This window comes from Arachis hypogaea, chromosome 20, assembly GCF_003086295.3.
Source record: "Arachis hypogaea cultivar Tifrunner chromosome 20, arahy.Tifrunner.gnm2.J5K5, whole genome shotgun sequence".
Classification (NCBI taxonomy): Eukaryota; Viridiplantae; Streptophyta; class Magnoliopsida; order Fabales; family Fabaceae; genus Arachis; species Arachis hypogaea.
In genome coordinates this window covers 123,497,520-123,509,819 of record NC_092055.1, presented here as the reverse complement: position 1 = coordinate 123,509,819, position 12,300 = coordinate 123,497,520, and the positions used below count along the sequence as shown (strand labels likewise).

Sequence of the window (12,300 nt, the reverse complement as noted above, 5' to 3'; positions counted from 1 at the left end):
AGGCTCAGATTGTTCCCTGGGAAATTGAAATCCCGGTGGAGGGGACCATATGTGATTATAAGTGTGTCACCATTTGGTTATGTAGAGCTTCAAGATGTTGATTCTGACAAAAAATTCATTGTTAATGGACAGAGAATCAAACATTATCTTGAAGGCAATATTGAGTAAGAATGCTCAAAACTGATACTAAATTAAAAAGCTCAGTAAAGTCCAGCTAAAGACAGTAAAGAAGCGCTTACTAGGAGGCAACCCAGCCATTATCAAATCAAATTAGATGTTTATAACAATTATATAAGTCCATTTAATTTTGTTGTCCATGTTTATTGATGCTTTTTCAGTAAACAAGTCAAGGATATGAAGGTTCAGAACATAAAGCAGAAGAATCACAGAGTAAAAGGGCTCACTGGCATTAAAACGCCAATAAAGAGGCAATCTGGGCATTAAACGCCAGAATGGGCAGCATTCTGGGCGTTCATAAAAACGCCCAGTAAGGAAGGATTTCAGCCAGGGTATCTGGCTGGGCATTAAACGCCCAAAATGGCCACCAGATGGGCGTTAAACGCCAGAATGGCTATCTGGTGCACGAAATTGTGATCTCAACAGCGCCAACAACTTGGTATGCACGATTGTAATCTCAACTCATTTTCACAACTCTGCACAACTAACCAACAAGTGTACTGGGTCGTCCAAGTAATAAACCTTACGTGAGTAAGGGTCGATCCCACAGAGATTGTCAGCTTGAAGCAAGCTATGGTCATCTTGTAAATCTCAGTCAGGCAGATTCAAATGGTTATGGAGAATTGATAATTAAAAGATGAATAAAATATAAAATAAGATAGAGATACTTATGCAATTCATTGGTGAGAATTTCAGATAAGCGTATGAAGATGCTTTGTTCCTCCTGAACTTCTGCTTTCCTATTGTCTTCATCCAATCATTCATACTCCTTTCCATGGCAAGCTGTATGTTGGGTATCACCGTTGTCAATGGCTACCTCCTGTCCTCTCAGTGAAAATGATCCAAATGTGCTGTCACCGCACGGCTAATCAGCTGTTGGTTCTTGATCATGTTGGAATAGGATCCATTGATCCTTTTGCGTCTGTCACTACGCCCAACACTCGCGAGTTTGAAGCTCGTCACAGTCATCCCATCTCAGATCCTACTCAGAATACCACAGACAAGGTTTAGACTTTCCGGATCTCAAGAATGGCCGCCAATAATTCTAGCCTATACCACGAAGGTTTTAATCTTAGATTAGAAACCCAAGAGATACACATTCAAGCTTGTTTGCATGTAGAATGGAAGTGGTTGTCAGGCACGCGTTCATAGGTGAGAATAGTGATGAGTGTCACATAATCATCACATTCATCATGTTCTTGTGTGTGAATGAATATCTTAGAGAAGAAATAGGCTTGAGTTGAATAGAAAAACAATAGTACTTTGCATTAATTCATGAAGAACAGCAGAGCTCCACACCTTAATCTATGGTGTGTAGAAACTCCACCGTTGAAAATACATAAGTGATGAAGGTCCAGGCATGGCCGAATGGCCAGCCCCCATAAAGATCTAAGATAGCATAAAACCTATCAAAGATTGATTAAAAGATGAAAATGCAATAGCAAAAGGTCCTATTTATAGAGAACTAGTAACCTAGGGTTTACAGAAATGAGTAAATGATGCAGAAATTCACTTCCGGGGCCCACTTGGTATGTGCTTGGGCTGAGCATTGAAGCTTTCACATGTAGAGACTTTTCTTGGAGTTAAACGCCAGGTTTGGTGCCAGTTTGGGCATTTAACTCCAGCTTTTATGCCAGTTCTGGCGTTTTGACGCCAGAATTTTTATGCTGACTTGGAACGCCTGTTTGGGCCATCAAATCTCAGGCAAAATATAAATTATTAGATATTGCTGGAAAGCCCAGGGTGTCTACTTTCCAACGCAATTGAGAGCGCACCAATTGGGCTTCTGTAGCCCCAGAAAATCCACTTCGAGTGTAGGGAGGTCAGAATCCAACAGCATATGCAGTCCTTTTTCAGCCTCTGAATCAGATTTTTGCTCAGGTCCCTCAATTTCAGCCAGAAAATACCTGAAATCATAGAAAAATATACAAACTCATAGTAAAGTCCAGAAATGTGAATTTTGAATAAAAACTAATAAAAATATACTAAAAAGTAATTAAAACATACTGAAAACTACCTAAAAACAATGCCAAAAAGCGTATAAATTATCCGCTCATCACTATCATTCTGGGCGTTTAATGCCAGCACAGCTAGGGGAGAGGTAATTTCGTTTCCAATTCAATTTTTTTTTGAATTTTCATATTTTAAATCAAAATTTTCTGCATCCAAACATTACAAACATTCATTTTTTAATTTCCATTCACAAAAATTTATAATCTTAAAAATTCTTTTTAATTCTTTTTCAATTCCTTTCAATTCCTTTTCAAAAACTCATTCATATTTCCAATTTCTTTTCAAATCTTTTTAACTCATTCATATTATCTTTTATTTCATAGATGCATAAACAAAAATTCAGATCTAACTCCTTCAAATATTTTTCATATCTCTTAATTTTGAAAACAATCTTCTCTTTTTCATATCATGTTTATCTTTTATCAATCATATCTTTCAAAGCATATCTTTTTCTAAAATTTCGAACCCATTCCCTCCCTCCCCTTTATTTATACATTCAGCCATCACCTCCCCTCCATCATTCGAATCCTTCTCTCCATCTATTCATCTTCTTTCTTTTTATTTTACTTGAGGACAAGCAAATCTCTAAGTTTGGTGTGATATCCGTGATCCCTAAGTTAAAACAAACCAATCTCATGGCACCCAAAGGAAGACAAAATGCTTCAAGAGAGAAGAAAGAAAGCAATCCAAAGCCACGTTGGATGCATGAGAACTTCTGCACCAAAGAACATGCAGACCATTATTTCAAAATTGTGTGCAGAAGATCAGTGATCCTGGAAGTTAGGTTCAATCTGAAAGAAGATGAATACCCGGAGATCCAAGAGCAGATTCAAAACAGGGCTGGGAAGTCCTGGTTAATCCTGAGATACATGTTAGAAGAAACATGGTCCAGAAATTCTATGCAAATCTGTGGATGACAAAGAAGCAAAGATTAGAGGGAACTGCTTTCTACACCTTTCGGACTATGGTCAGAGGGAAGGTTATTTACTTCCACTTTGACAAAGTGAGAGAGGTTCTTAAACTTCCTCAACTACAAGATGATCCAGAATCCTTTAACAGGAGAACGGCCAAGGATAAAAGGCTAAATCAAGTTCTAGAGGACATATGCATCCCTGGAACCAAATGGATTACCAATTCAAAAGGTGCCCCAAACCAGTTAAAGAGAGAAAATCTCAAACCAGTTGCTAGAGGGTGGCTAGATTTCATAGGACGTTCTATTCTCCTAACCAGCAACCGATCTAAAGTCACTGTCAAGAAGGCAGTGATGATTCACTGTATTATGCTGGGGAAGGAGGTAGATATTCATCAGCTGATCCCTGTTAAAATTTACATGTTTGCAAACAAGGAATCTATTGAGGCCAAGTTGGCCTACCCAAACTTGATTAGTCTGTTATGCAAAGATGCACGGGATACAGATGGGTGTGGATGAATATATCACAGTTGAACGCCCAATCACCAAAAAGTGATGGATGGACCTCAAATTCAAGATAACCCCATCAAGAGGGGGGGCGCATGAGCTCTTCCCAGAAATCCGTCAATTTGATTATTGGGCCCACTTAGAAGCATCTGTCACCAAGCTGCAAGAAGCTGTGAATCAACTCAAAGAAGAACAGTAGAATCAAAACAGCATGCTCTGCAAAATGCTCATAGAACAAGAGAGACAAGGGCGTGAGATATGGGAGCTAAAGCGTCAGAAGCTGTCTCTTGAAGAGTTGGACGTCCCACAGATTGAAGGAGCACCTACCCCTCAAAATCAAGGTTGTTGAGTCCTAACTCTGTGATAACTTTTATTATTAGAAACCTATTTTAAGAATCACATAAACATTAGTATTAGAGTCATTTGTTTTTATGTCTTTAATTTTCTTCCTTTTATTATTATTTGTCTGCTTTTATGTTTATTTTATGTCTTATTTTTATTCCATGATCAATAAATTTTAGAGTCTATGTCTTAAAGCTATGAATAATTCCATGAATCTCTCACCTTTCTTAAATGAAAAATATTTTTATTTGCAAAAGAACAAGAAGTACATAGTTTTGAAATTTATCTTGAAATTAGTCTAATTATTTTGATGTGGTGACAATACTTTTTGTTTTCTGAATGAATGTTTGAACAGTGCATATTTTTGAACTTGTTATTTACGAATGTTAAAAATTGTTGGCTCTTGAAAGAATAATGAAAAAAAAGGAGAAATGTTATTGATAATCTGAAAAATCATAAAATTGATTCTTGAAGCAAGAAAAAGTAGTTAATAGACAAAGCTTGCAGAAAAAAATGGCAAAAAAAATATAAAAAAAAAAAGAAAGAGAAGAAAAAGAAAGAAAAAGAAAAAGCAAGCAAAAAAAGCCAATAACCCTTTAAACTAAAAGGCAAGGGTAAAAAGGATCCAAGGCTTTGAGCATTAATGGATAGGAGGGCCCAAAGGAATAAAATCCTGGCCTAAGCGGCTAAATCAAGCTGTCCTTAACCATGTGCTTGTGGCGTGAAGGTGTCAAGTGAAAAGCTTGAGACTGAGTGGTTAAAGTTGTGGTCCAAAGCAAAAAGAGTGTGCTTAAGAGCTCTGGACACCTCTAACTGGGGACTCTAGCAAAGCTGAGTCACAATCTGAAAAGGTTCACCCAGTTATGTGTCTGTGGCATTTATGTATCCGGTGGTAATACTGGAAAACAAAATGCTTAGGGTCACGGCCAAGACTCATAAAGTAGTTGTGTTCAAGAATCAACATACTGAACTAGGAGAATCAATAACACTATCTAAATTTTGAGTTCCTATGGATGCTGGTGCACGAAATTGTGATCTCAGGTAACGGCGCCAGAAACTCTGTACGCACGTCTTAATAAATCGTTTTTCATTCACAACTTCGATACAACTAACCAGCAAGTGCACTGGGTCGTCCAAGTAATAAACCTTACGTGAGTAAGGGTCGATCCCACGGAGATTGTTGGTATAAAGCAAGCTATGGTCACCTTGTAAATCTCAGTCAGGCGGATATAAAATAGTTATAGAGTTTTCGAAATTATATAATAAAATAAGGATAGAAATACTTATGTAAATCATTGGTAAGAATTTCAGATAAGCGCATAGAGATGCTTTCGTTCCTCTGAACCTCTGCTTTCCTGCTGTCTTTATCCAATCAGTCCTACTCCTTTCCATGACTGGCTTTGTGTAAGAACATCACCGTTGTCAATGGATACTTTTAATCCTCTCTGGAAAATGGTCCGATGCACTGTCACTGCATGGCTAATCGTCTGGAGGCATCACCCTTACCAATGGCTGCATCCTATCCTCTTGTGAAAATGGTCCAAATGCTCTGTCACAGCACGGCTAATCATCTGAGGTTCTCGATCATACTGGAATAGGATTCACCCTCCTTTTGCGTCTGTCACTACGCCCAGCACTCGTGAGTTTGAAGTTCGTCACAGTCATTCAATCCCAGAGTCCTACTCGGAATACCACAGACAAGGTTTAGACTTTTCGGACTCTCATGAATGCCGCCATCAATCTAGCTTATACCACGAAGATTCTGATTAAGAGATCCAAGAGATACTCATTCAATCTAAGGTGGAACGGAAGTGGTTGTTAGGCACGCGTTCGTGGGGGAATGATGATGATTGTCACGTTCATCACATTCAGGTTGAAGTGCGAATGAATATATTAGAAGCGGAATAAGTTGAATTGAATAAAAAAATAGTAGTACTTTGCATTAATCTTTGAGGAACAGCAGAGCTCCACACCTTAATCTATGGAGTGTAGAAACTCTACCGTTGAAAATACATAAGTGATGAAGGTCCAGGCATGGCCGAATGGCCAGCCCTCATGATCTAAGAACTAAACGTCCCAAGATGTCTAATACAATAGTAAACAGTCCTATTTATACTAAACTAGTTACTATGGTTTACAGAAGTAAGTAGTTGATGCATAAATCCACTTCCGGGGCCCACTTGGTGTGTGCTTGGGCTGAGATTGAATGTTACACGTGCAGAGGCTCTTTCTGGAGTTGAACGCCAGGTTGTAACGTATTTCTGGCGTTCAACTCTGGTTTGTGACTTGTTTCTGGCGTTTAACTCCAGACAGCAGCGTAGAACTGGCGTTCAACACCCTTTTACATCATTTAAACTCATTCAAAGTATAGACTATTATATTTTGCTGGAAAGCTCTGGATGTCTAATTTCCAACGCAATTGGAAGCGCGCCAGTCTGAGTTCTGTAGCTCCAGAAATTCCACTTTGAGTGCAGGGAGGTCAGAATCCAACAGCATCAGTAGTCTTTCTTCAACCTCTGAATCTGATTTTTGCTCAAGTCCCTCAATTTCAGCCAGAAAATACCTGAAATCACAGAAAAATACACAAACTCATAGTAAAGTCCAGAAATGTGAATTTAACATAAAAACTAATAAAAACATCCTTAAAAGTAACTAGATTCTACTAAAAACATACTAAAAACAATGCCAAAAAGCGTATAAATTATCCGCTCATCACAACACCAAACTTAAATTGTTGCTTGTCTCCAAGCAACTGAAAATCAAATAGGATAAAAAGAAGAGAATATACTATAAATTCTAAACTATCAATGAAACATAGCTCCAATTAAATGAGCGAGACTTGTAGCTTTTTGCCTCTTGAATAGTTTTGGCATCTCACTTTATCCATTGAAGTTCAGAATGATTGGCATCTATAGGAACTCAGAGTTCAGATAGTGTTATTGATTCTCCTAGTTCAGTATGATAATTCTTGAACACAGCTATTTTATGAGTCTTGGCCGTGGCCCTAAGCACTTTGTTTTCCAGTATTACCACCGGATACATAAATGCCACAGACACATAATTGGGTGAACCTTTTCAGATTGTGACTCAGCTTTGCTAAAGTCCCTAATTAGAGGTGTCCAGGATTCTTAAGCACACTCTTTTTTTGCTTTGGACCTTGACTTTAACCGCTCAATCTCAAGTTTTCACTTGACACATACATGCTACAAGCACATGGTTAGGGACAGCTTGGTTTAGCCGCTTAGGCCAGGATTTTATTCCTTTAGACCCTCCTATCCACTGATGCTCAAAGCCTTGGGATCCTTTTTATTTGCCCTTGCCTTTTGGTTTTAAGGGTTACTGGCTTTTTGCTCTTGCCTCTTGGTTTTAAGAGCTTTTGACTTTTTCTGCTTGCTTTTTCTTTTTCTATCTATTTTTTTTCGCCTATATTTTTTTCTGCAAGCTTTGTTCTTTGCTGCTTTTTCTTGCTTCAAGAATCATTTTTTATGATTTTTCAGATTATCAAATAACATGTCTCCTTGTCATCATTCTTTCAAGAGCCAACATATTTAACATTCTTAAACAACAACTTCAAAAGACATATGCACTGTTCATGCATTCATTCAGAAAACAAGAAGCATTGTCACCACATCAATATAATTAAACTAAGTTCAAGGATAAATTTGAAACTCATGTACTTCTTGTTCTTTTGAATTAAAACAGTTTTCATTTAAGAGAGGTGATGGATTCATAGGACATTCATAACTTTAAGACAAAGTTACTAAATACTAATGATCATGTAATGAAGACACAAACATAGATAAGCACTTAATATAGAGAAAACGAAAAACAGAGAAAGTAAGAACAAGGAATGAGTCCACCTTAGTGATGGGTACGTTTCCTTCTTGAGGAACCAATGATGTCCTTGAGATCTTCTATGTCTCTTCCTTGTCTTTGTTGCTCCTCCCTCATTGCTTTTTGATCTTCTCTTATTTCATGAAGGATGATGGAGTGTTCTTGATGTTCCACCCTTAATTGTTCCATGTTGGAACTTAATTCTCCTATGGAGGTGTTGATTGGCTCCCAATAGTTTTGTGGAGGAAAATGCATTTGAGGCATCTCCGGGATCTCATGGTAATGAGCTTCATGCGCCTCTTGAGCTCCATGAATGGGCTCTCTTACCTGCTCCATCCTTTTCTTAGTGATGGGCTTCTCTTCCTCAATGGGAATGTCTCCTTCTATGAAAGCTCTAACTGAGTAACATAGATGGCAGATGAGGTGAGGAAAGGCTAACCTTGCCATAGTGGAGGACTTGTCAGCCACCTTGTAGAATTCTTGAGGTATAATCTCATGAACCTCCACCTCTTCTCCAATCATGATGCTATGGATCATGATGGCCCGGTCTATAGTAACTTCAGACCGGTTGCTAGTGGGAATGATTGAGCGTTGAATGAACTCCAACCATCCTCTAGCTACAGGCTTAAGGTCCAGTCTTCTCAGTTGAACCGGTTTGCCTTTTGAGTCAATCTTCCATTGAGCTCCTTCCACACATATGTCCATGAGGACTTGGTCCAATCTTTTATCAAAGTGGACCCTTCTAGTGTAGGGGCGTGCATCTCCTTGCATCATAGGCAAGTCAAACGCCAACCTCACATTTTCCGGACTAAAATCTAAGTATTTCCCCCGAACCATGGTGAGATAATTCTTTGGATTCGGGTTCTTACTTTGATCATGGTTCCTAGTGATCCATGCATTGGCATAGAACTCTTGAACCATTAGGATGCCGACTTGTTGGATGGGATTTGTTAGAACTTCCCAACCTCTTCTTTGGATTTCATGTCGGATCTCCGGATACTCATTCTTCTTGAGCTTGAAAGGGACCTCGGGGATCACCTTCTTCTTGGCCACAACATCATAGAAGTGGTCTTGATGAGCTTTGGAGATGAATCTTTCCATCTCCCATGACTCGGAGGTGGAAGCTTTTGTCTTCCCTTTCCCTTTTCTAGAGGATTCTCCGGTCTTAGGTGCCATCAATGGTAATGGAAAAACAAAAAGCTTATGCTTCTACCACACCAAACTTAGAATATTGCTCGTCCTCGAGCAAGAGAAGAAAGAAAAGATGAAGAAGAAGAAGAAAATATGGAGAAGAGGGAGAGTGTATTCGGCCAAGAAGGGGAAGAGAGGGTTGTAATGTGTGAAAATGAGGAAGAATGGAGGGCTTTATATAGGAAAGGGAGGGGGGGTAAGGTTCGGCCATAAGGGTGGGTTTTGGGTGGGAAATTGATTTTGAATTTTGAAGGTAGGCGGAGTTTATGAGGTAGGTTTATGGGGAAGAGTGGATGGATGTGACTGGTGAAGTGGTGATAGGGAAGAGAGATTGAGGTGATTGGTGAAGAGTTTTGGGGAAGAGTGTTTATGGGATTGTGTGAAAGAGGGGTGAGAAGAAGTGAGTGGAGGTAGGTGGGGATCCTGTGGGGTCCACAGATCCTGAGGTGTTCAAGGATTTACAACCTTGCACCAAATTAGGCATGCAAAATGCCCTTGCACACAACTCTGGGTGTTCAGCGCCAGATTAGTGCTTGTTCTGGGCGTTGAACGCCCATTTGTTGCCCATTTCTGGCGTTGAACGCCAGAACCATGCTTGTTCTGAGCGTTAAGCGCCAGCTCTTCTCCAGGGTGCAATTCTGGCGTTCAAACGCCCAGATGCTGCCCATTTTGGGCGTTCAGCGCCAGAACCATGCTCTGTTCTGGCGTTGAACGCCAGCCAAATGCTTCTTACTGGCGTTTAAACGCCAGTGAGATCCTCCTCCAGGGTGTGATTTTTCTTCTGCTGTTTTTGATTCCGTTTTCAATTTTTATATTTATTCTGTGACTCCACATGATCATGAACCTAATAAAATATGAAAGAACAAGAAAAATAAAATTAGATAAATAAAAATTGGGTTGCCTCCCAACAAGCGCTTCTTTAATGTCAATAGCTTGACAGTGGGCTCTCATGGAGCCTCACAGATGTTCAGAGCATTGTTGAGACTTCCAACACCAAACTTAGAGTTTGGATATGGAAGTTCAACACCAAACTTAGAGTTTGACTGTGGGGGCTCTAGTTGACTCTGCAATGAAAGAAGCTTACTGTGCTTCCTCTCCATGGGTATAGAGAGAGATCCTTGAGTTTTAAACACAAGGTTGTCCTCATTTAATTGAAGGATCAATTCTCCTCTGTCCACATCAATCACAGCTCTTGCTGTGGTTAGGAAGGGTCTTCCAAGGATGATGAATTCATCCTCATCCTTCCCAGTATCTAGGACTATGAAATCAGCAGGGATGTAAAGGCCTTCAACCTTTACTAACACGTCCTCTACTTGTCCATAAGCCTGTTTTCTTGAATTGTCTGCCATCTCTAATGAGATTTTAGCAGCTTGCACCCCATAGATTCCCAGTTTCTCTATTACAGAGAGGGGCATGAGGTTTATCCCTGAACCAAGGTCACACAGAGCCTTTTCAAAGATAATGTTGCCTATGGTACAAGGTATTATGAACTTTCCAGGATCCTGTTTCTTCTGAGGCAATCTCAGTTGATCAAGATCACTTAGTTCATTGGTGAACAAGGGAGGTTCATCTTCCCAGGTCTCAATACCAAATAATTTGGCATTCAGCTTCATGATTGCACCAAGAAACTTGGCAGCTTGCTCTTCAGTAACATCCTCATTCTCTTCAGAAGAGGAATACTCATCAGAGCTCATGAATGGCATAAGGAGGTTCAATGGAATCTCTATGGTCTCTAGATGAGTCTCAGGTTCCTTTGGTTCCTCAGAGGAAAACTCCTTATTGATCACTGGACGTCCCAGGAGGTCTTCCTCACTGGGATTTACGTCCTCTCCTTCCTTTACAGGTTCGGCCATGGTAATTAATTCAATGGCCTTGCACTCTCCTTTTGGATTTTCTTCTGCATTGCTTGGGAGAGTACTAGGAGGGATTTCAGTGATCCTTTTACTCAGCTAGCCCACTTGTGCTTCCAAATTTCTAATGGAAGACCTTGTTTCATTCATGAAACTTACAGTGGCCTTGGACAGATCAGAGACTAAGTTTGATAAATTAGAGGTATTTTGTCCAGAGTTCTCTGTCTATTGCTGAGTGGATGATGGAAAAGGTTTACTACTGTTAAACCTATTTCTTCCACCATTATTAAAGCCTTGTTGAGGCTTTTGGTCCTTCCATGAGAAATTTGGATGATTTCTCCATGATGGGTTATAGGTGTTTCCATACGGTTCACCCATATAATTTACCTCTGCTATTGCAGGGTTTTCAGGATCATAAGCTTCTTCTTCAGAAGATGCCTCTTGAGTACTGTTGGATGCAGCTTGCATTCCATTCAGACTCTGAGAAATCATATTGACTTGCTGAGTCAATATTTTATTCTGAGCCAATATGGCATTCAGAGTATCAATTTCAAGAACTCCCTTCTTCATAGGCGTCCCATTACTCACAGGATTCTTCTCAGAAGTGTACATGAACTGGTTATTAGCAACCATGTCAATGAGTTCTTGAGCTTCTGCAGGAGTTTTCTTTAAGTGAATGGATCCACCTGCAGAAGTATCCAATGACATTTTAGCCAACTCAGATAGACCATCATAGAAAATATCCAGGATGGTCCATTCTGAAAGCATGTCAGAAGGACACTTTATGGTCAGTACTTTGTATCTCTCCCAAGCTTCATAGAGGGATTCACCTTCTTTCTGTCTGAAGGTCTGAACATCCACTCTAAGCTTACTCAGCTTTTGAGGAGGAAAGAACTTGGCTAAGAAAGTCTTGACCAGCTTATCCCAAGAGTTCAGGCTATCCTTACGTTGAGAGTCCAACCATATTCTAGCTCTGTCTCTCACAGCAAAAGGGAAAAGCATGAGCCTGTAGACTTCAGGATCTACTCCATTAGTCTTAACATTATCACATATCAGCAAGAATTCAGTTAAGAACTGAAAAGGATCTTCAGATGGAAGTCCATGAAACTTGCAGTTCTGCTGCATCAGAGAAACTAATTGAGGTTTCAGCTCAAAATTGTTTGCTCCAATGGCAGGAATGGAGATGCTTCTTCCATGTAAATTGGAATTAGGTGCAGTAAAGTCACCAAGCATTCTCCTTGCATTATTATTATTTTCGGCTGCCATCTCCTCTTCCTGTTCGAAAATTTCTGTAAGGTTAACTCTGGATTGTTGTAATTTAGCTTCTCTTAGTTTCCTTTTCAGAGTCCTTTCAGGTTTTGGATCTGCTTCAACAAGAATATTCTTGTCTTTGCTCCTGCTCATATGAAAAAGAGGGACAGAAAAATAATAATAATAATAATAGGGATCCTTTTTACCACAGTATAGAGGTCCCTG

General features: G+C 39.6%; 1 non-coding gene across 1 annotated transcript; it reads left to right on the top strand.

Annotated features, from left to right (window-relative positions):
- The first annotated feature begins 11,586 nt into the window (after window positions 1-11,586).
- Window positions 11,587-11,694, top strand: LOC112787492 (small nucleolar RNA R71). Its single transcript, XR_003194903.1, has one exon. It is a non-coding gene; the product is annotated as a small nucleolar RNA R71 (small nucleolar RNA).
- Window positions 11,695-12,300: the final 606 nt, after the last annotated feature.